At 35.3% G+C, this 20,516-nt stretch overlaps 1 long non-coding RNA gene across 1 annotated transcript; it reads right to left on the reverse strand.

Annotated features, from left to right (window-relative positions):
- Nucleotides 1–24: 24 nt before the first annotated feature.
- On the reverse strand, nucleotides 25–12,452 carry LOC135211215 (uncharacterized). Its single transcript, XR_010313643.1, has 2 exons — nucleotides 11,871–12,452; nucleotides 25–821 (listed from the first exon to the last, which is right to left on the reverse strand). It is a non-coding gene; the product is annotated as an uncharacterized LOC135211215 (long non-coding RNA).
- Nucleotides 12,453–20,516: the final 8,064 nt, after the last annotated feature.

The raw sequence follows: 20,516 nt of genomic DNA on the forward strand, positions 1-20,516 counted from the left end.
TGTGTCATAAATTAAAACCATTCATAAATGTTACTATCTTTATTGGTTTTAGCAACAAATTGTGGCTTCACAACTGAAGCCAAAATTTAATCAGCATTTTTTATGAACAAACTTTGTAATGTAAAAAATGTGTTCATATGTGGAATTTATTACCGATTCCTTTGGAATTTATTACCGATTCCTCTGAGCAGCAGCCCTTACATAAAATACCAAAAAATATTTCACCAATTTATTTTGCAGATTTCAATTTACCCCACCTTCCAATTAGTAGCTGAAAAGTATTGGTTTCAAAATTTACATTTAATCTTTATGAATAAAAGTATTTTTGACTTAATTCCTGGCCAGCTGGGTAGTCAGTTGGTCATCTGCAGGCTCTGCAATCAAATCACTGCTCATTTAACCAGGACCTATATTTCCCAAGCAAAGAAGGCTTTCGGCAAAAAATTTATCAAGCTAACAAAATTCAAACTTTTTTCAAAACGATTATCCTATGTTTATAACAACTTCAAGAACTGTAGCTGATAAAAGGGTAGAGAAGAAATTTAATTTACACAAAGCAACATACACCAAAAAGTGTTCTCTCAAGATCTGAAAAAGGAGAAACAAAGTAATCTTGCAAATTCCCATACACTTTCAAGTTAGTGGAGACTGTTCATATTTCACTGGGTCAGGGCAATTAATTCATCTTTGTCACAATAACAGACTGTAGATATTGAAGCTGGTTCGTCCATCTGTCAAGAGCAGTGTAACGTGCTGCTCCTTCAGCACCCCTTGTTAGCTCCAGAACCTGATTCACCTGATCTATCCGTCCATCAATAGTACTGTAAGAGAAATCATATTAAAAATTTAAAAAATTATCTTTTAGAACATTTGCAATAAATATGAGGTAAGTCTCTCTCATTGTACAAAGCTTGTATTTTACACATGCACAATATCTATCCAGGAATGACAAGGTGCCTTCTCCAAATGAATTGCTTACTGAAAAATTTGTACTGCACTGTCTTCTCTAGTACAAAACCGTCACTAGAGAACACACCTGTTCACATCTATAATCGACCCTCGTTCAACCGGACCCCATTAATCCAGATATCAGATAAGACATGCACTGAAGAGGGTCAGCTGATTTAATTAAAATGCATATGTTATCCACAATTTAAGAAAGTTACTGTTCCTCCGCTCGTCGCACATGGTTTTCCTTTTTATTTACCAAAGTTAAATATACTTTTAATTTATATTTTTATTTTTTATATAAAGTTCTGTTTTTTACTGTAACCTCAAATGCTTTTAACTTGTAACTGATTTAATTTGCGTGCAGTATGTAGAGTCATTACGAGTTTTACCTATGTTACTTGACAATTAGCTACAGTACGATGCTTTGGAAGTTTTAAGGAAAGAAAGGTATGACAAAGGTTAACTTTACAGAGACAAAAGCCGAGTTACTGAACAATACTTGTGTTTTTGTGGCAAATTACATGAGAGACTGAGAGAGAGAAATTGCCAATTCCTCCATGCAGCTTAATTCTATCATCATTTTTATCATCTTTTATATTCCAACAATTTTGAAGGAAGGAATTAATTCTGTTCTTTATATAATCAGTAAAATACGTACACTATTAAAAACTATGTAGCATACTATTCAAAACATGCACTTACAGACAGAACAGATAAAACCTGATTGTCTGGCTGGTTGACATGGTGATCTGTTGGCCAATGACAGCCCTCCACTAATGCTCTATTTATAGAGATTTCAATCGCAAAATTCTACAGCAAACTGTTGACGACAACCCTCTCCAACATCGATATGACTTAATGTATTTTGTAGTTTAACTTATCGTTGAAATTCACAAGCTGAATTACAATTATTTTGATCATGTATATTTTTGCATTTTACTGAATGTTTTTGTTGAAAACAAAATGTTTTAGTAAACATATGGTCTTAATTGTCCCACTATTTTATTATAGATGATCTTAATGATCTCACATTCATTTAAGAGTATATTAATATAAATAAATAATAAACTATAAAATGAAAAAAGGGGAAAAACAAGTTTTTGCTGCAGTAGTAATGTTTAATTACCCAAATTAGCAATAATGTCTTTGCTTAGGCATCTACATATGCAGCTAGATTTTTTTTTTCATGTTTTATTTATATTTCATCTTTTACTATATGAGGTTTAATTCAAACATTTCTACACTGGTTTATTATTCACACACTATAAAAATAATGAAATACAGTATATTTATAGATATTTGTACGTACATATATATACTGTGCAGTATCACCGTTTAAACCGGACAATCGGCTAAGACGGACACTCTGGCCTCTTTGTTTGCAAGGTTTCTCAGTTGTATCTACTCTATACAGTATATAACTTTTGCTGCTACATAGTACACCAACTACTACTAGTAAGATATTTAAGTTGCCAAGCTTGCCTCTTTATACTTTTTTGTGCTGTTCTCACAGTGTGTAAAGGATAGCGGTAACCTACCTAAAAATTTTAATAAGGTTTTAGGATATAGCATTTTTTTTTTTTTACATTATAGCACTTTGGCTTGTTAGCAATGCCAATGTGGAATAATTACAGTCAAAACTCAGTTTTAGTATGCCTCTCTTTTCGTATGTTTCAGTTTTCGCAGACTTTTTTTTTTTTTTTTTCTACGAAATACTCTCGGTTATCATATGTTTCTTCGGTTTTTGTCCACTCAGAAATGCTCCATCCAGGGCCAGTACGTGACCAGGCCCTGTATCGAGCGCCAAAACAAAACATCTCATCTTCTTTCGTGACCCATTCTACTTTTGTGTTCATTGTTTATGTGCTTTTTTATTCGAGTGCAAGTGCTCAATAAGTCATCATGGGGCCAAAGTAAGTTCCAAGTGCTAACCCTCATGTAAAAAAGGCAAGAAACACTATAAAATTTAAGAAAGAACTCATAGCAAAGTGCTGGAGGAAGTTGCATGCTGATTTCTGTGAGAAAATGCTAACTAGAAGCGCTGCTGTTAGTGAATTTAAGGTCAGCAGAGGCTGGTTTGAAAAATTCAGAAAATGAATGGGCATCCATAATGTGCCTACTTCAGGGATTAAGGACATGTTTGAAAAGTGGAATGATGTCAAAATTTTTTTTGGAGAATTATCATCCCAGCAAAGAAGTTGTAATCCATGTCTCCAACATGTTAATGACAATTCCATGTTTGACTTCAAGCAAATTTTAAAGAAAAGCCATAAACAAATGTCTCTGGACAGTTTTGTTGTGCGACAGGGATCCAGTAACTGAAGCTGGTCCTAGCGCCAGTACAAAAAGAAGAGGGGAAGTATCCTCAGATAGTGCCAGTAAAAAACAAAGAGAAGTAAACCCCGATAGGTCCTTGATACCTGAAGTCCTTCTGGAGGGAGATTCCCCTTTCAAACAATAACTTTACCTCCTCCCTCTCCCCCATCCCTCTCTGTTCTTTCATACACTAACAGGTGTTTTCCATAAAGGTAAGAGATATTAAATGTTCATTTATTCATTTCATTAGTCATTTATATTTATTTCTCATTATTTTCTGTATGTAAAACTGTTTATCCCCTATAAAATGTCATTTTTGTTAATATTTTTTTGGGGGTCTGGAATGCATTAATTGTATTTACATTATTCCTAAAGGGAATTATTGTTTCGGCTTTCATGGGAGGTTCTGGAACAGATTATGTACAAAAACCAAGGTTTCACTATTGTGTTCTAATAGGAAAGACCTCTTTTATTACGCTGGCTTTCATAAACAATAAAGGAATGCTTATAAGAAACATGAAATTGTAGAATTTTTTTTTATTATGTATTCATGTCACTTAATGTATGTCAACAAACATTTTGGAGGTCTGGCTGGTTGATGACAAACAAAGACCCTATAATTTAGCCTGCAGTAGAATATTTTCTAAATATCTTACAGCTACCAGCAATTCCACATTTAGTTCCTATCGTAAACTAGCCTGTGCTAATCTAAACTTAACATTCAATTCAAAGAGATTTATCTAAAAATTTATTGCATATAAAAAGGTAGCATGACAAAAAAATAATCATAATAGCATAGCTGACAAACATTTGCCAAGTTGAAGTGTTACTACACAATTTGTTCCTGTGGGAATACAAATTAATGCAGACAGTCCCTGGTTTTCAGCAGACTTGGTTAATGACATCCGGTTTTATGGCGTTTGTCTGGCACCATAACTGGCCAAGTTTCAGTTATCTGCGCCATAAGGTGCTGATAATAAGAGTTATGGTGACATAATATACCTAACAGAGGCACCATCAACCGGCTATCGCAGCCATTAACCAAAACTTGCCACCATAAATCACTTGAGTTTCGGTTAATGGTGATTTTCACTTATCAGAGAATGGAATTTCCTCCCTTTCAGCATGAGCTTGAAACTGGCAAAACTTGGTAACAAGCTGGGCTAACCAGCTGGTTAACAGGTGGAGATAAGGGGTGAATGGCAGGGTATCCCTCACTCGCTGACTGTTGCATTCATTTTTCTTTTCAGCCACAAGGACTTAGCGATGCAGTTGAAGTGGGACTAATAAGATATAAAAGACTGTGTTTGTATACCTAGGAAAAACACAAATTTTTATTTCAAATTTTATTTGTTCCTACAGGAATACAAACTATCATCTCATATAGGAGCTATGTTCCCTTGGTAGGCGAATAGTTCTGGAACCTTCAACTGAGTGGATCCGAGAACCACCACAAAATTGCCTTGATTCTGATTGTCTTCCAGGCAAGGAAGGTCATGACTCATGAACCCTTAACTGCTCTGGCAAAACAGGTGGCAAGAGTAGTAGGGTCCTAGGCCTGAGTATCCCTTCTAGAGTGAGCAGGGGTTACTCAAGGAACCAACCATTCAAAAAACCATGATATCTATCTCTGGCAGGGGACCACGTTAAAAACCAGTTTTGTTGAGGTAAAACCCACAATTGGGTGCTGGACAATAACTACTTTACACCAGGTCCTCTCTCCTCATTGTTATAGAGAGCGGACAAGGACAGGATGCTGGAAGTTCAATCACCGGTAACCTGTCGAACCACTCCAGTTGGTACTGCTCTTGAAAGAAGGAATAAGGATGGAATGAAATCCAATCATTCCACTTCCACCTCCAGACTTACGTCAGGCTTAGTCACTGCAGACTAGGTACTGACCTTGTCCAAAACAGATCTCAGGTGAATAAAAATTGTTCAGGAATTGTGACCAACATTCCTCAGGTAGAATGAGAAGCAAGGAATCTTAAACCTTCATTACTTGGAAATAAAAAAAAGTTCATCCGAACACTGAAGGATAGTACTAATGCCCCTGGCTTGAGATCCCTTCCATGGGAAGGAGGACCAACTTCCTCCTCAGAGGATGTGAAGGTCCAAAAACCCCATCTGAAGTCTAAAGAAAGTTCCTAAACAACAACTTCCTGCACTTAAGGTATTTACAAAAGAAGGAAACACTCCAGCTCTGGGAGAAGCCAACAATGAACTGCCAGTACCAATCACAGAAGGAATGAGAAACACTTTATCACTCCTCAAAGAACATAGTGCAAGAGAGCAACGAATGCAATTTAGTGTTCTACAGGTGATGGACCCATAGTGCACCTCCTGTGGGGCAATGTAGGCATTACTTAAGGGTCTCTGCAGCATTCCTTCAGCCCCTAGCTGCAACCTATCTCATTTCTTATACTGGACCTCCATTCATATTTTCTTTCTCTTCACCTCCCCAAAAATTGTTTCATAGTGCAACTGTGAGGTTTTCCTCCTGTTATAACTTTCAAACCTTACTGTCAATTACCCTTTCAGGGCTCCATGACCTCATAGATCCCAGCACTTGGTCTTTGGCCTAAATTCTATATTCTGTTCTATTCTCTACAGGTGAAGGAAGATAATTCCATCACAGCTCAAAATGGAACAAGAAAACAAAAGTTCTCTGCAATCCTTGTCTTTCAGTTCCACGCTGGACGAGTGGTTTTCGAGCTGGGCTGCCAATCCGGTGGTCCGAGGTTCGATTTCCGGCTCGGTCACCGCGGAATCAGAGAAATTTATTTCTGGTGATAGAAGTTCATTTCTTGATATAGTGTGGTTCAGATCCCACAATAAGCTGTAGGTCCCGTTGCTAGGTAACCAATTGGTTCCTAGCCACGTAAAAATATCTAATCCTTTGGGCCAGCCCTAGGAGAGCTGTTAATCAGCTCAGTGGTCTGGTAAAACTAAGATAACTTAACTTATACTAGTCTATACTCTTCAGGTATTGGAACTCAACTTCTCAAAAACTTATTTGCTTTCCAGGAGAGCAGGAACCAAAACACCACTGTGCCCAGCTCCTAAGAGTTGAGTAGAACTACAGTGACATTCCACTCAGCAACGATAGGGAACTGTCCCATGAGCCACCTGCACTGCTATAGAAAGTAAAACATGATACGTACATCACTCATCTTTACTTGAAAATTAAGTCTTGACTGTGGTGTTAGCTCATCCACCACCGAGAGATTTTCAGCCATTCTGAAAACTTGCAATGTTAAACAAGCTGCAAACTCGGCAACAATGGTACAAAGCAGACGAGGCATTGTGTACTCAAAAGGCACATATCTGAGACAAAACTGATCCCAAGCTAAAGGTATAAAGTACATATCCCTAGGAAACTTCCATTGCCAGTCTAAAACAGTATCATAAACTGGTAAACAAATCTGCTTCAGGTAAAGTTGAGTACTTTTGAGAGTTATGAAGAATGGGCACTCAACAGTTCACATCCTTCAGTTTACATGAAAGTAAGTAGTCCCCTCTTTGTGGTGAGTACTCAAGCCTTGCTCATCCAAAAGTCTAGTAGAAATGGATTTGTAATACAAACTCAAAAGGGGAGAGAGGTCAAAAATTGAACTATGGCAATGCACCTAGGAAACACCTCAGGATTATACCAAAAGGTTAACTCTGAAAGCAAAACCAAGGGCTGGAACAAAGCCACAGCTGCTTCCATAGGATATTTTGTTTACTAGAAGTGAAATAAAACCCAATAATTGCTGCTCCATTGTGGTATGCAAGAAAAATGGGGAAAACATTAACAGCCTGGTCCCATCCGATCCTTGGAGGTCGGAGCTGCTACTCCTGCAGCCACAAGAGGAGACTGCAAGAACTTACCTCCCTAGGGCATTCCTAAACCCATACCATATCAGATTGAGTCTCTCGTCAGAGAATAGTCACTGTTAGAACCCCCCTTCTGACTTGAAACACATATGCCCCCTTGCTTAGAGACACTATGAAAGCCAAAAAAGTAGGGGAGGAACAAGCACTGGCACTATTTTTCAAACAACCCTTACCTTCTGCTTCCACTAGAGGTGAAAGGGTTCTAAGAATTCTCCAAGGAGGAGTGCTCAAACTACACACTCTCCAATGCATGGCTTGAGCATGGAAACAATTTATAATGCAGATCCACCTGATTTACCTCCTGAAGAAGACTAGAAATAACCTTCCCAACCGCCAGCACAAAACTGACCTGTAGACTGGGTGCATAATTAGTGAGTGAGCCACACAAACCCTACACCAAATGGGTTGCAGAAACCCCTCTCTGTGTGACCTCCAAAGGGTTGTGAATTGAATTTTATTGAATATAGAATTTAGGCCACAGGACAAGTACTAGGACCAGTGAGGTCATTCAGCGCTGAAATAGAAATTAATAGCAAAAGGAAAGCAAGATGGAAGAAAGAGATTATGAAAAGGAAGCCTACGAAACCTGCATTTCCCCCTCTCTCAACAGCATAAGCCTATGATTCATCTAATTGCTGGAAACTGGATGAGAATATCAGCCCTTTAAAAAGCTAATAGGACAAACTGAGGTGTGAAACTAAGAAAGAAGGGGTAAAGAAAGCTATGTTGTGCTTCTTCACACCACAATCCACTCCTAAGATCTTGTCATCCTCCAAGGATGAACATGATGATCTAAGAATTTATCAGATGGACAAATAAGGTTACCAAATGTACTTCTCTCAGAAATCTCACTGATGAGATCAGTAATAAACGCTTGTGACTAAAACAAGTGGTCCCTCATGCTTCAAGTCCTAGAAGGGAACACTCATAGGAACTATAAAAATAAATCCAAAGAGAAGCCTTCCACTTTGCTCTACTATATGTATTTGCTTGTTTGATGTTCAAGCTTCTAGCTTGAGCATGCAATACAGCAAGAGCTCCTTCAAGCTCTTGAATACCAATACTATCATTCAATGGCTAGTTACTGAAGCCATTATTAGTTTAGTCTCCTCATCAGCAATAATATATTTAAAGTTTTCAGAAGCAAGTGGGACATGAATTCACTGAGCTTTTTGTACTTTGCTTAAAGTTTAAGGGGCTGACATGTACTTGTTCTTCATAGCATAGTCCCGTTAAGCTGGCAAGAGGATAAGTTCCTGTGTGAAAGCAGCCCTTAGTGAAAGTTCTCTATTGAGAACTTACATCACTTAAATTTCTGGCACATGAATAAAATCTCTCATTCAATATTGTAATTTTTCTCATAAATGTGAATACAGTCAAAACACTGAATTTCGTATGCTCCGGTTTTAGTAGTTTTTTTTTTTTTTTTACTCTAGTTTCATGCATTTCCTCTGAATTTGTACACCCGGAAATGCTCCTTCTAGGGCCTACCTCGTGACTAGGCCCGTATCGAGCACCCAAGAAAAGCATCCCATGTTCTCTCGTAATCCATTCTGCCTTTGTTTGTTCGTTGTTTTTTGTGCTATTTTATTCGAGTGTAACTGCTAAATAAGCCATCATGGGGCCAAAGAAAGTTGCACATGCCAGCTCCTCTGTAAAAAGGAAGAGAGAGACTATAGAATTTAAGAAAGAACTCATAGCAAAGTATGACAGTGGCGTGAGTGTGGCTTATATCCCTTTGATGTACAGCAAGCCCGTATCAATAATTAGCTCCATCCGATGAAAGAATAAAGAAATCAAGGCAGCTGATGTTGTGGAAGGGGTAATGTTATTAATGAAACAGATATTGCAACTAACTAAAGATGTTTTGCAGTTGTTATTGCTTTGGATCATCAAAAAATAGTGGGAGATAGTGTGTCTGAGGCAATAATTTGTGAAAAGGCAAGGATGTTGCATACCAATTTCAGTAAGAAAATGCCTACAAGTGCTGTTAGTGAATTTAATAAAAGCCAGCAGAGGCTAGCTTGAAAAATTAAAAAAGCAAGCAGGCATGCATAATGTGCCTACTTCAGTGATTATGGACATATTTGCAAAGTGGAGTGATGTAAAAAAAATTTTTGTGGAGAATTATCATCCCAACAAAGATTTGTGTAATCCCCGTCTCCAACATGTTTAATGACAATGCCGTGTTTAATTTTAGGCAAATTTTAGAGACATTGTGACAGGGAAGAACCCCAAGCAGTACCAGTAAAAAATAAAGAGAAGTAACCCCATATAAGTCTTTGATATTTCAAGTCCTTCTAGAGGAGGATTCTCTCTTCAAGCAATAACCTCTCCTCCTCCCTCTCCCCTCCTCTCTGTCTTTCATACACTAACAAGTCTTCCACAGAGGTAGGAGTGATGTTAAATGTTTATTTATCCATTTCAATTATCATATTTATTTCTCATTGTTTTCTGTAGAGCTGTGTTTACTCTCTATAAAATTTATTTATATTACGTGCTGATAAAATATTACAGCCCATATTATTGCAGATTATCCCTAAAACTAATGGTTAATCAAGGATAACATTTGCCCGTTAGTTTTAAGCACTCATTTTTGCAAACTTATGATATAAAATATGTGGTACAACTAGGATCATTCCTGAATCTTACACCCTGCTCAATTATTCATTTGATGGCATTTAAATCTAATGCAATCGCATCATAACCCACATAAATAAATCCCAGTTATCTTTTCCTTGGCTCTTTTAACCATGCAAATCCTGTCAATTATGTTGCAGCTGCTCATCATTTCTTTAGTTTCCTTTGGGGTTCCAAAGGCATTCACATGAGCACATTTTCTGAAGTCTATTGGTATCTTGCCTTCCAAGCTTCAGCAAATGATAGTATTGGTGGCCAAAATGAAAAAGTGCATGTTGTCAACTTGCAGCTAATGATGAGAAACTGTTTATTTAGGGGTAGGGGGAGTGGAGAAAGCTTGTCCAGTACCTTCCCCAAACTAACAGCAACACATTTGAATTAATGACCACAATGGAAATTGGGTGAACTTTAAAAAGAGTAATATATATTTATCAATTTATGAAATCTAGGCTGTTAAGCTAAGCACGGGTTTGGCCATTCAGCAGTTTGGAAAGTGAAAAGAGAGAGTTGAAGAAGTTGACCAAGAGATAAAGAGATCCCAAAAATAAAAGATTTTTACAAGGCTCTAGAGGTGGAATGAATGAATGAATGATTGGAAGTTTTCTGGCATCCTGACATCGAAGGTCATTGACGCCGATATCGTTTATTATAAATATAGAATAAAAGTATATTCAATTAAAACCATAAAAGCAAATATATCATTGTAAAAGTTAAATAGCTTTCAGAAGACCTGCTTCTGAAATCAAACCAAAAATGCCACTTGCACTGTATGACACATCATGTCCAAGAATCTTGGCAAGGATGAACCTGCCATCCTCACCTCGAGCCTCAAACAGATATCTATTTCTTTCTAGAGGTGGAACCAGGAGAAAACCCCACAGTTGTACTAAAGAGGTTGACCACAAAAACTAAAGGAAGCAGGAATGGAAATAAAGTAAAAGACTACAAAGTGGGTGAAGCTAGGGCCTGAAAGGATCATTGCAAACATCCTTAACCTATTAGTAATGCCTACGGTACACCTGATAAGGTGCAATGAGGACATGTAACTCCTACAGAGACAAGCAGTGCGTATATAATATTTACAAGGAATGACCCTTCCACTGAATAACCTTAACTAATCGACAATTTTACATATAGGCTGGACCTATGACAAGTAAGTTACTGTGCTCTTAGTTATATATACAGGAATTAGCAATTACCATTAAACATATAATTTAAAGTTTAAAATGATTATGATATTTACGAAAGGAAATTTGCAAATCTACCCTTGACTCTCCTCAAGCGACAAAATGAGTTAAGAGCCTCTGGTAAGAGAAAACAAGTGTCATGTGTAAGTTAATATAGTGATGTCTAAAGTCACACTGATGGCATCTATGCTGGTGTGAAAATGGTTTGTATTATACAAAGTATTGCAGATCAACGCTACGAAACTTTCACGTCAATACTGATTAATTCTTTAATAAATACGTAAATGTATTTTGATGATTAAGCTGCATACTATGATATTCTTTTGCATAGATACTGCTGAAAATCTTTAATTATTACCTGTCCACAGAGACTACCATACAAAGACAAGGTATACTCTAGGTGTCAAGCTAGCACCTTGGTACTTTAATAGACACAATTCAAATGACATAAAGATGGCTTACAACTTCTGTCGAGATTAAATGCAAGATTTCCTTAAATTTAATAATAAAAATATAATTAACTTGTATTATTAATGAGAAAACTAGTATTCTTGTGTAACAAAGCCAAAAAAACTGAAAAGAAAATACTAGGGAAAGCTGCATGCTCTGTAACCCTTGCAAAATTAAAGAAATGTAATTCCTTCCAACATGACCTGTCATTAATCACTCTTCTAGACACTAGACAGACCTCACATATTTTACATAAAAAGTGCATCCAATAAGTTTTAAGATATGAAGTACACACATGGAGTTATTTGAAGTGAACTCTGGTACAGTTTAATGGTTAGTGCAATACAAAACACATCAATTTCAACTGAAAAACAATTTCATATTAATTTATATTCAAGTGCGACCAATTATTAAAAAATTTAAAGAAAAAAATATAACTTTACTTACTTATCTAAAATACACTGTACCAAGAGTGCCTCCACATCTGTTGCATCAATGTTCAGCTCATTTGAAATGAATGGAATATGAATTCTTGTGTACGGCTTAATCAGTTTTATAAGGACTTGAGTGCGGATGTTTCTTAACAAATCTGAAAACAAAAGTAATGAATGAAATGAATGGTCTTTAAAACCCCATTTGTAGATATCAGTACTTGATGAATATCACACTTAGATTAACTAAAATCGTTCTCACATCGATAACTTTGTGTCCCTTGTAAAGTAAAGAGACTACAAAAATTGCAACTTAGTAAACTAAGATGCCTAATAATTATCTGGGCGTAGCACAACAAAGGCTCACATAAGTTCATTGCCTTTGTGTTCCCCCGAGATAAGGACTTAACACGACGAAATTCCGAGTGTAAAACATAACCATATTTTTTAAAATACCAGTGTTCCACACTCTCTCATATTATGCAATTACATACCATAATAAAAATAAACATTAATAATTTAACAGTCAAAATAAACTTCATAAACTTATGCAATACGTCTACGAAAAAGAATAAAAATTCTCCTTCGCGATGATAAAAAAAAATGATAAAAACTTTTGATATTCAGCCTTAACTTGACTCTTGTTACGGTACTAAAGAAAACGGGCATTATAGAGCCCTAATATAGAAAACGATTCCTCTCATTTCTCAGGGGTAACAATTACCCTCCTCCTGTGCTCACTATACGTATACTTAAATGCTACAATTGACAATACTACTCCACCGGAATCACTGAAATACCCGCAATAGTTCAGGGTTTGTGAGTAGTTCGTTTTTTAAATACGGACTAGGGGAAGCGTCTAATAATTATTGAATAGCGGTGCAAATAGCACATACTTGTAATAGCGGTGCTAATAGCACATACTACGTACAAGTAGTATGTATTTGCCAGATAAAATATTTTACCATATAAATGTACTTTGTAGACATTTCGAAAATTATTTTAAATTTCAAGTTTTACGACGACATGAAACCATAATGTTATCATGGCTATAGTTTAGATTCTTATTCGATTCAGTTTTTACATTTACAGTGCATGATACAATATTCTATACGTTAATTTGTCAAATACATACTGTTAGAAGTTGATTACTCCTACTGCCAAAATAAATCACAAATGAACCGCTTACCAGTAATTACTAGATGATTCCCCAAGTCCGTATGAAAAAACAAAATACACATAGGACTGGAAAAAATACTGTGGTTATTAATTGATATTAAATATATAGTCGGTGTTTAAGTTATTCTGGTGAGGTTAAATATATATATATATATATATATATATATATATATAGATATACACACGAAGGTTTTAGTCATTATTTTTCACGAGGATATATATACGAGGTTATAGTCAACAGGGGAAAAGAAAAGCTGAAATGCCTTTAGTTCAAAAGTTTCGTCCTCCACTGGCCCTTATCGAGAGCTGTTAATTGGCAAACACAAAAAATATAGTACCGTACATACAAAAGTAAAAATAAGAAACAGAGAAATAAATATAAGCAGTTAGATAAACACTGGTCGCTGAAATACAAGAACGGCAGTAACTGTAAAGTAACTGACTTTCTTGTATTTCAACTAGTTTATCTAATTGCAATTATTTGGCTGTTTTTTATTTTTATTTTACTTTGAATGTACTATAAACTTTGTGTGTTAATTAATAAACAGCTCTCGATAAGGGCCAGTGCAGGACGAAACTGTTGACCTAAATGGCATTTCAGCTTTTCCCATGTGGACTATAACCTCGTATATCTATCTTCGTGAAAATTAATGACTAAAACATCGTGTGTATATTATATATATAATATAGTATATATCTATATATATATATATATTATATAATTATATGTAAAATCTTACTTAATTTTTTATTTAGACATCCTTTTCTACGCACTTTAAACTTAGTTTGACATTATAATTTCCTCTGTTCTATGGCTCCTAAACAAGTATGAAATGAATCAATCTAACTGACATTGGGAACGATCTTAGGTCTCCATGTGACAAGCCAAGAAGCGAGACAGGTTCATCCCCCGATGGAGCCAGATATTTATTCCACGTGTTCATTATTTCCACACACAGATATATATATATATATATATATATATATATATATATACATACATACATACACACACAATTGCACGTGTGTGTGGAAATAACTAACACGTGCAATATACGTATATCTGACTCCATCGGGGATGAGCCTGTCTCCGCCATCTTGGTCTCCCGTCTTGGCTTGTCACTTGGGGAACCGAAGATAGTTCCCGATGTCAGTTAGATTTATTAATCTTTAGTTTTTGCTGTTTTAACTTTAAAATGAATTCTGTTTTCACTCTCCTCCACAGGGCTCTAACGCAAACTTCTGATTGGTTTCTATTCCAAGACGAGATCATCTTTTTATGCAAATCTTTTAAAGAAACTGCTTCCCGTCTGAACTGGTCTTAAGATACTTCCTTTGCTTCCAGACAAGTACTTCTCCCACAAACCTACAATTTCCTAAATCAAATTTTATGCAGTTTCCTTTTTTTTTATTTGTTGATACTTTTAGATTTTTTTTGGCAACATATCCAAAATAAGTTTGGAGCTATTAAGGTTCACTTGATACCTATTAATCCTGTTACCATTGGGTCATTATTTAAGTTCAAAGGTCGCTTATGCCCTTAAATGTCCTCCGGGTGTGTGTGTATAGCTATAAGTGTCCTAAATGTAATTTAACAACTTTATACTGGATTCCTTATATTAATATATATATGCGCGCCAACACGCCGGCGCGCGCCGCACACACACACCACCACACACACACACACATATATATAATAGTATACTAATATATATATATATATATATACACACACATATATACATATATGTCAACTGGACTAGGAAACCTGGGCATGTTAAAAGATTCAAAGTTAAACTGATGATATTCTGTGCTACATGATATTAATGCGACATCTTGCTGCAAGAGTGTCAAACAAAAATCTTAAACTGTTACGTATTTTATTTACAAGTAATAGAGTATCCTACTGGTTTGGCAATAAAAGATACTGAAGATAGGTGACTTGTAAAAGCTACTGGAAAATGTTTATGTAGATGTATGTATGGTTATGTATGTATGTATGTAGTATGTATGTATTGTATGTATGTATATATATATATATTATATTAGAATTATTATATATGATATTATATAATTGTATCTATATATATATAATATATATATAATATATATATATAAATATATATATATGTATATTATTATATTAATATATATATAATATATATATTATATAAGAGAGATATATATTGATATTAAGAGACGAGATAGAGAGAGAGAAGTAGAGAGAAGAGAGAGCACATTTGCGACGCGTTTCGTTGTTTCTTCAAGACCGGTAAAAGTAGACTTTCTAAAGATGCTAAAACTTAAGAGCGACTTATTGTTTGCGATAGTTTTTGTAATGCTTACATCTATAAAGTTAAGAATATTGGAATGAATTTCCAAAGTGCTACATTCTTTAACTTTAAAATAAATAACATTAAGACTTTAATACATAGAGCATTCTCTGCAGCTCCTGGCAGGCATTTGACTCAGAAATAGTTTCTTTTAACTATTTCAAAATTAATGGCTACCCCAATAACAATGTATAAAGAAATAAAAAAGTTCCTAAATATTTTTCTTAGTATAAATAGCAAAATAGATATATCAAGGGCTGATAAATTAACTATGTACTTTAAATTTCCCTATATAAGTGATCCTTGTTCTAAATACGTTACAAGAGAACTAAAAAATATGTTTAAGTATAGCTTTCCCCACATTAACCCCAAGTTAATATTTACCAACAACTATACTATTCAAGCGTTGTAAACCATAAGGATAAACTATCTTCAGACCTTTTGTCTGGCTCCACCTATATTTACAAATGTGACGCCTGTAGCGCCACCTATATTGGCCAGTCAAAGCGGTCGGTCCGGACAAGATCTTCCGGACATTATGGCATTTCTTCTCGTATTGGTTGCTTGCTGGCCAAGCCAACCAAATCACCGATTTTACAGCACATAAAGAAATGTAATACAGCATAAAGAAATGTAATACAGGTAGAAGATTAGAAAATTTTCGTGTTCTTGGTACTTTTAGAGAGGAGTCATTATTGAGAATCTCCGAGTCGATAGAAATATTTTTAAGGAAACCAGATCTTAACCTTGACAATTCATCTTATCCTCTGCTTTTAATGTAAATCATTCAATCATTCATTTATAGTGTAAACTTTCCATCTCTGTCTTTCCCAACAATTTCTTTTTAGCATACTGTTGTAATTTATTTAAAAGATCTTCTCTTTTGTTTTTTAGTATGCTGTTGCAATTTATTTTAAAGATTTTAACCTTTACCTTATTGTTGCTACTTATACTCAGCTTTGTCAGCAATAATTACATAATCTTTTAACTACTATTAAAATACTGTATTGTATCTTTTAGTCTTGAAAATATTATGAAGAAACAACGAAACGCGTCGCAAATAAAATTTGGTCTCTCTTAACCTTAACTCTTCTTTATATATATTCTATATATATTATATATATATATATATAGATATATATATATATATATATATAATATATATACATTCCTTCACATAAAAATTACAATCTAAAATTTAAAAATTACAATTTGAAAATTAGCATAATACTTCAAAGTTAAAAGTGAAAAAAGAACATTAAAACATAACCAATGAAACACCAACCATTCACTAGGAAAGGAGCAGAGAGAATGGCTAGAAATAGAATTCAGGTCAGAAAGAAAACTATGCCAGGTATAGCGAAGACGATGAACTACCGCTATTCAACGAAGGAACAAGTCTTTCTTTTGATAAATAATGACTCAAGTGTTGTTCAATACTCAAGAGTACTTATTGTAACCTAAAATGGAGAAGTGCTGTTTCTTGACTTCATTCTTGCAATTGATAGCATGATTCTTGATATTTGAATGCTCTGGTCTGCAGCAGTCTCTTGGTAGATCCAACGTAAATACCAGGTCATCCTGGGCACGCAAATTTACACACAACATTAGACCTCATAAAAGGCTCCAGACGATCTTTAAAGCAGAACAGGGAGCTAATTTTACTCGGGTTATTTGATATTAATTTTAATTTTAAGCATGGAATTTCACATTCAATGATTCGAGTAAGTTTCTGTGACAATTTCAGGTTGGCAGTATAAGGAATAGAGGCATACATAAGTTTCTTTGGAACGTCAACAATCTGTGGAACTGGTTTCAGATATTTAGTTAAAAGTTTGTTAATTATTTTCTGAACTAATTCTTTGGGGTATGAATTTTGCTGAAAGATATAGTGAAAATTCTATTTCCCTATGAAAAATGTCCCAACTCGAAGAGTACTTCAGGGCTCTATGAACTCAAGTGGAGATAGCGTTAAGTTTAAAGCTTATTTGGCAGTTGTAAAAATTATTGGCTAGACCAGTATACATTTCTTTCCTAAAGATTGCTGTATCAAATCATTTCTGGTAATGCAGAATTGATTATCAATTTAATACAGCCGTCTATTGGGTAAAAATAGGAAAAAAAAATGTATAATATTGTATGTATTCTCATATTATTGTATTATAAAGTACTATGATAGTTCTAAGCCGGTATTCCGTGGAGCGGCCAATGTTTTTGGTTTGGAAATCAGCTGATGACGAATACGAGTTTGTTTCGCCATATTTAATGCAATTCTGAGAGAATTTTCTTGCTTCGCTTCTAATTAGCACAAATGAATATCTAGATACTTGACTTGATACTTGACTTATATGGGACAAGGTCATTTTGCCTTATACGATGTTTTTTTTTTTTGTGGAAATATGACTTGAATATGTTTCGTTGTGACTGTGAACTAATTTTTTTTCGTTAAGAGATTACGTTGGCGGTATGTTTATTGAGTAAAACAATACATGATTCCGTTCACAATTTTCCTTTATATCATCGTAATAAGAACTTTACGTTATTTATCTTTTATCGGCGTGAAACCAACAGTAAAATGTGTTCTTTCAAGCACAGTAGTTTTGATTAAAATGATTTTATCTCAATTTTATCTACAGTTGTGTTTGATGGCATACGTTTACTGGAGTTTTAGCCTTGTTGCCGATGCACAATAATGGTCATTAGCAGCTTGAACAGTTTTCTCTTCTTCAGTTACAACTAGGTTTAAATTTAACAGCATATTTCCCTATTGATCTTTGATCTATAGTGAATAAAGTTATTGCATTAAGATATCTCAGTCCTATTCTACATAACGTCATTTGTAACAACCATGGTAATAGTGTACTATAGTACAATGATTGAAATACAAGCCAAATGGATGTTGTTATCCAATACGGTTGTACATAGAAAAAAAAAAAGTTGTTTCTCGTTCGGTTGTTCATGGCTGTACACGTTTACGCGACGAGTATATAAGGTTAAAACCATACTTTCATCATTCTCTTCTGCTGTTTCTGAACTTATGAAGATGGGATAAAGTTAGGCTATTGTGATTTGGTCTTTCGTAAAATCGGATTATCGTAAGACAAATTATCGTAACTTGAACACTATAGCTACCTGTACGCTGTATAAAACCTTATAGTATCTTTTTGTACTGTACAGTATAAAACCTTATATCTTTTCGTACTGTACAGTAAATTCTATAGTACTACAATGCATAAATATAATTTTACTTATTGCGCCATTGCGGGATTACAGCGCTGTTTGACTGGTCTAGGGCACTGTTAACTGGTCTAGTACTCCGAAAGGAGTGCGGTGGCCGTAGACTTACAATTGATTAGCGTCGAAAATAGCTCGGTGAAGGCGGCCAGGAACGGAACCCCTGCCGCTAACCAAGGGCCATATCTCTCTCTCTCTCTCTCTCTCTCTCTCTCTCTCTCTCTCTCTCTCTCTCTCTCTCTCTCCCCGTATTCCAAGGGGATGGGTACCAGACACCACCGCAAATAGTTCGAACTCCTCTCTAAAAATGCTTATATCTGCCTATTTTGAAAGTTCAAATACCAAATGTATACTTAAAGTATCATCCTGCATCAACTATACCATTGAATTAGTATTATCAATATCATTTCAAAGTCATCTTAAACATTTCACCGTTGGAAATATATAAACAGCCAATAACAGAGAGAGAGAGAGAGAGAGAGAGAGAGAGAGAAGAGAGAGAGAGAGAGAGAGAGAGAGAGAATAAGTCCTAACGCTATGACAAGATTGAAATGAACTATAGGCAATACTTCTTCCCCTCCCATAAATACATGCATCTTTTCCAGAGAAGAGAGAACGAGAGGACTGAACAATATTATTACCTGTTTGTCTGTCAATCAATTCTTTTGCTGAGAGAGAGAGAGAGAGAGAGAGAGAGAGAGAGAGAGAGAGAGAGAGAGAGAGAGAGAGAGAAACCTTATATAACATACAAAATCAAATTTACCTTAAATTATTATCATATTACTGTATTAATCTTAAGAGATTGTATTAATATAATTTCAAAGTAATCCTAAACATTAGTACCCTTAAAAGTATACGCTACAACAGGCCTGTGCAACCTGCGGCCCTCAAGGCTTCTCAGTATGGCCCCACCCTTTAAAAATAAATATCGTACAGTGCGGCCCTTTGGGTCAATTGCCAAGTTGAAAATTGACTAAACCCTAATTACTACAGTTCCTAAAACTCTCGTTTCATTGAACTATATCTCATAAGAGGATTTTTTAAAAATTATATATTATATTCACATGTCCTGTAGCCTTTTTGTAACTACATAATATTTTTTATAACTTAGAAATACAAGACTAATTTTTCATTTGTTTCTTTAGTGACCATCTTTCTAGTTTTAGCGACATCATCTTTCTAGCACCCGATGTGCGGCCCTCCATTACTCGAGATTCTTGACTATACTCTGTTTTTTTCCATCTGTCCATCCGCCTGTGGTGTTTGCGCATGGTAACACTGCGTCTCGGGCTTTAAATAACTTCCTATTTCGAAAATTAACAGTGTAATTCGCATACAGTAAATTATTAAAACACTTTTCAGTTGCAAATGTATTATAGCAATATTTTACTTGAAATAGTGCTAAAGAAGACACATTTCACTGGGCGACACGGCTTCCTCGCCCAGAAATAGATTTTTCCTACGTCAAAATCCCTTTTATTTACCTAGAACTTACACATATTGTAACTATTTAAAGCCCGGGACGCAGTGTTACCATGCCCGACCACCACAGGCGGATGGACAGATGGAAAAAAAGAGTATAGTGGCCCTTCATTTGAAAACGTTGCACACCCCTGCACTACAACATACGTACTTCTAACACTTGCAGCCAAGTGAGAGAGAGAGTGAGTTACCACTGACATACTATCTTGTGGAGAGAGAGAGAGAGAGAGAGAGAGAGAGAGAGAGAGAGAGAGAGAGAGAGACTATGACATTTGTATCCTGTGGAGACAGAGAGTTGTCCTTACAGTATTTAAAAGAGTGAAATGGAAAGATTATTGTATTTAAAATACTCACATAAGAATTTTGTGATTACAGTTATAGTATTAATATTATATACATATTATAGTATTATTATTGGAAAATAATAACAAATT

The sequence above is a fragment of the Macrobrachium nipponense genome, chromosome 4 (assembly GCF_015104395.2).
Source record: "Macrobrachium nipponense isolate FS-2020 chromosome 4, ASM1510439v2, whole genome shotgun sequence".
Lineage (NCBI taxonomy): Eukaryota > Metazoa > Arthropoda > Malacostraca > Decapoda > Palaemonidae > Macrobrachium > Macrobrachium nipponense.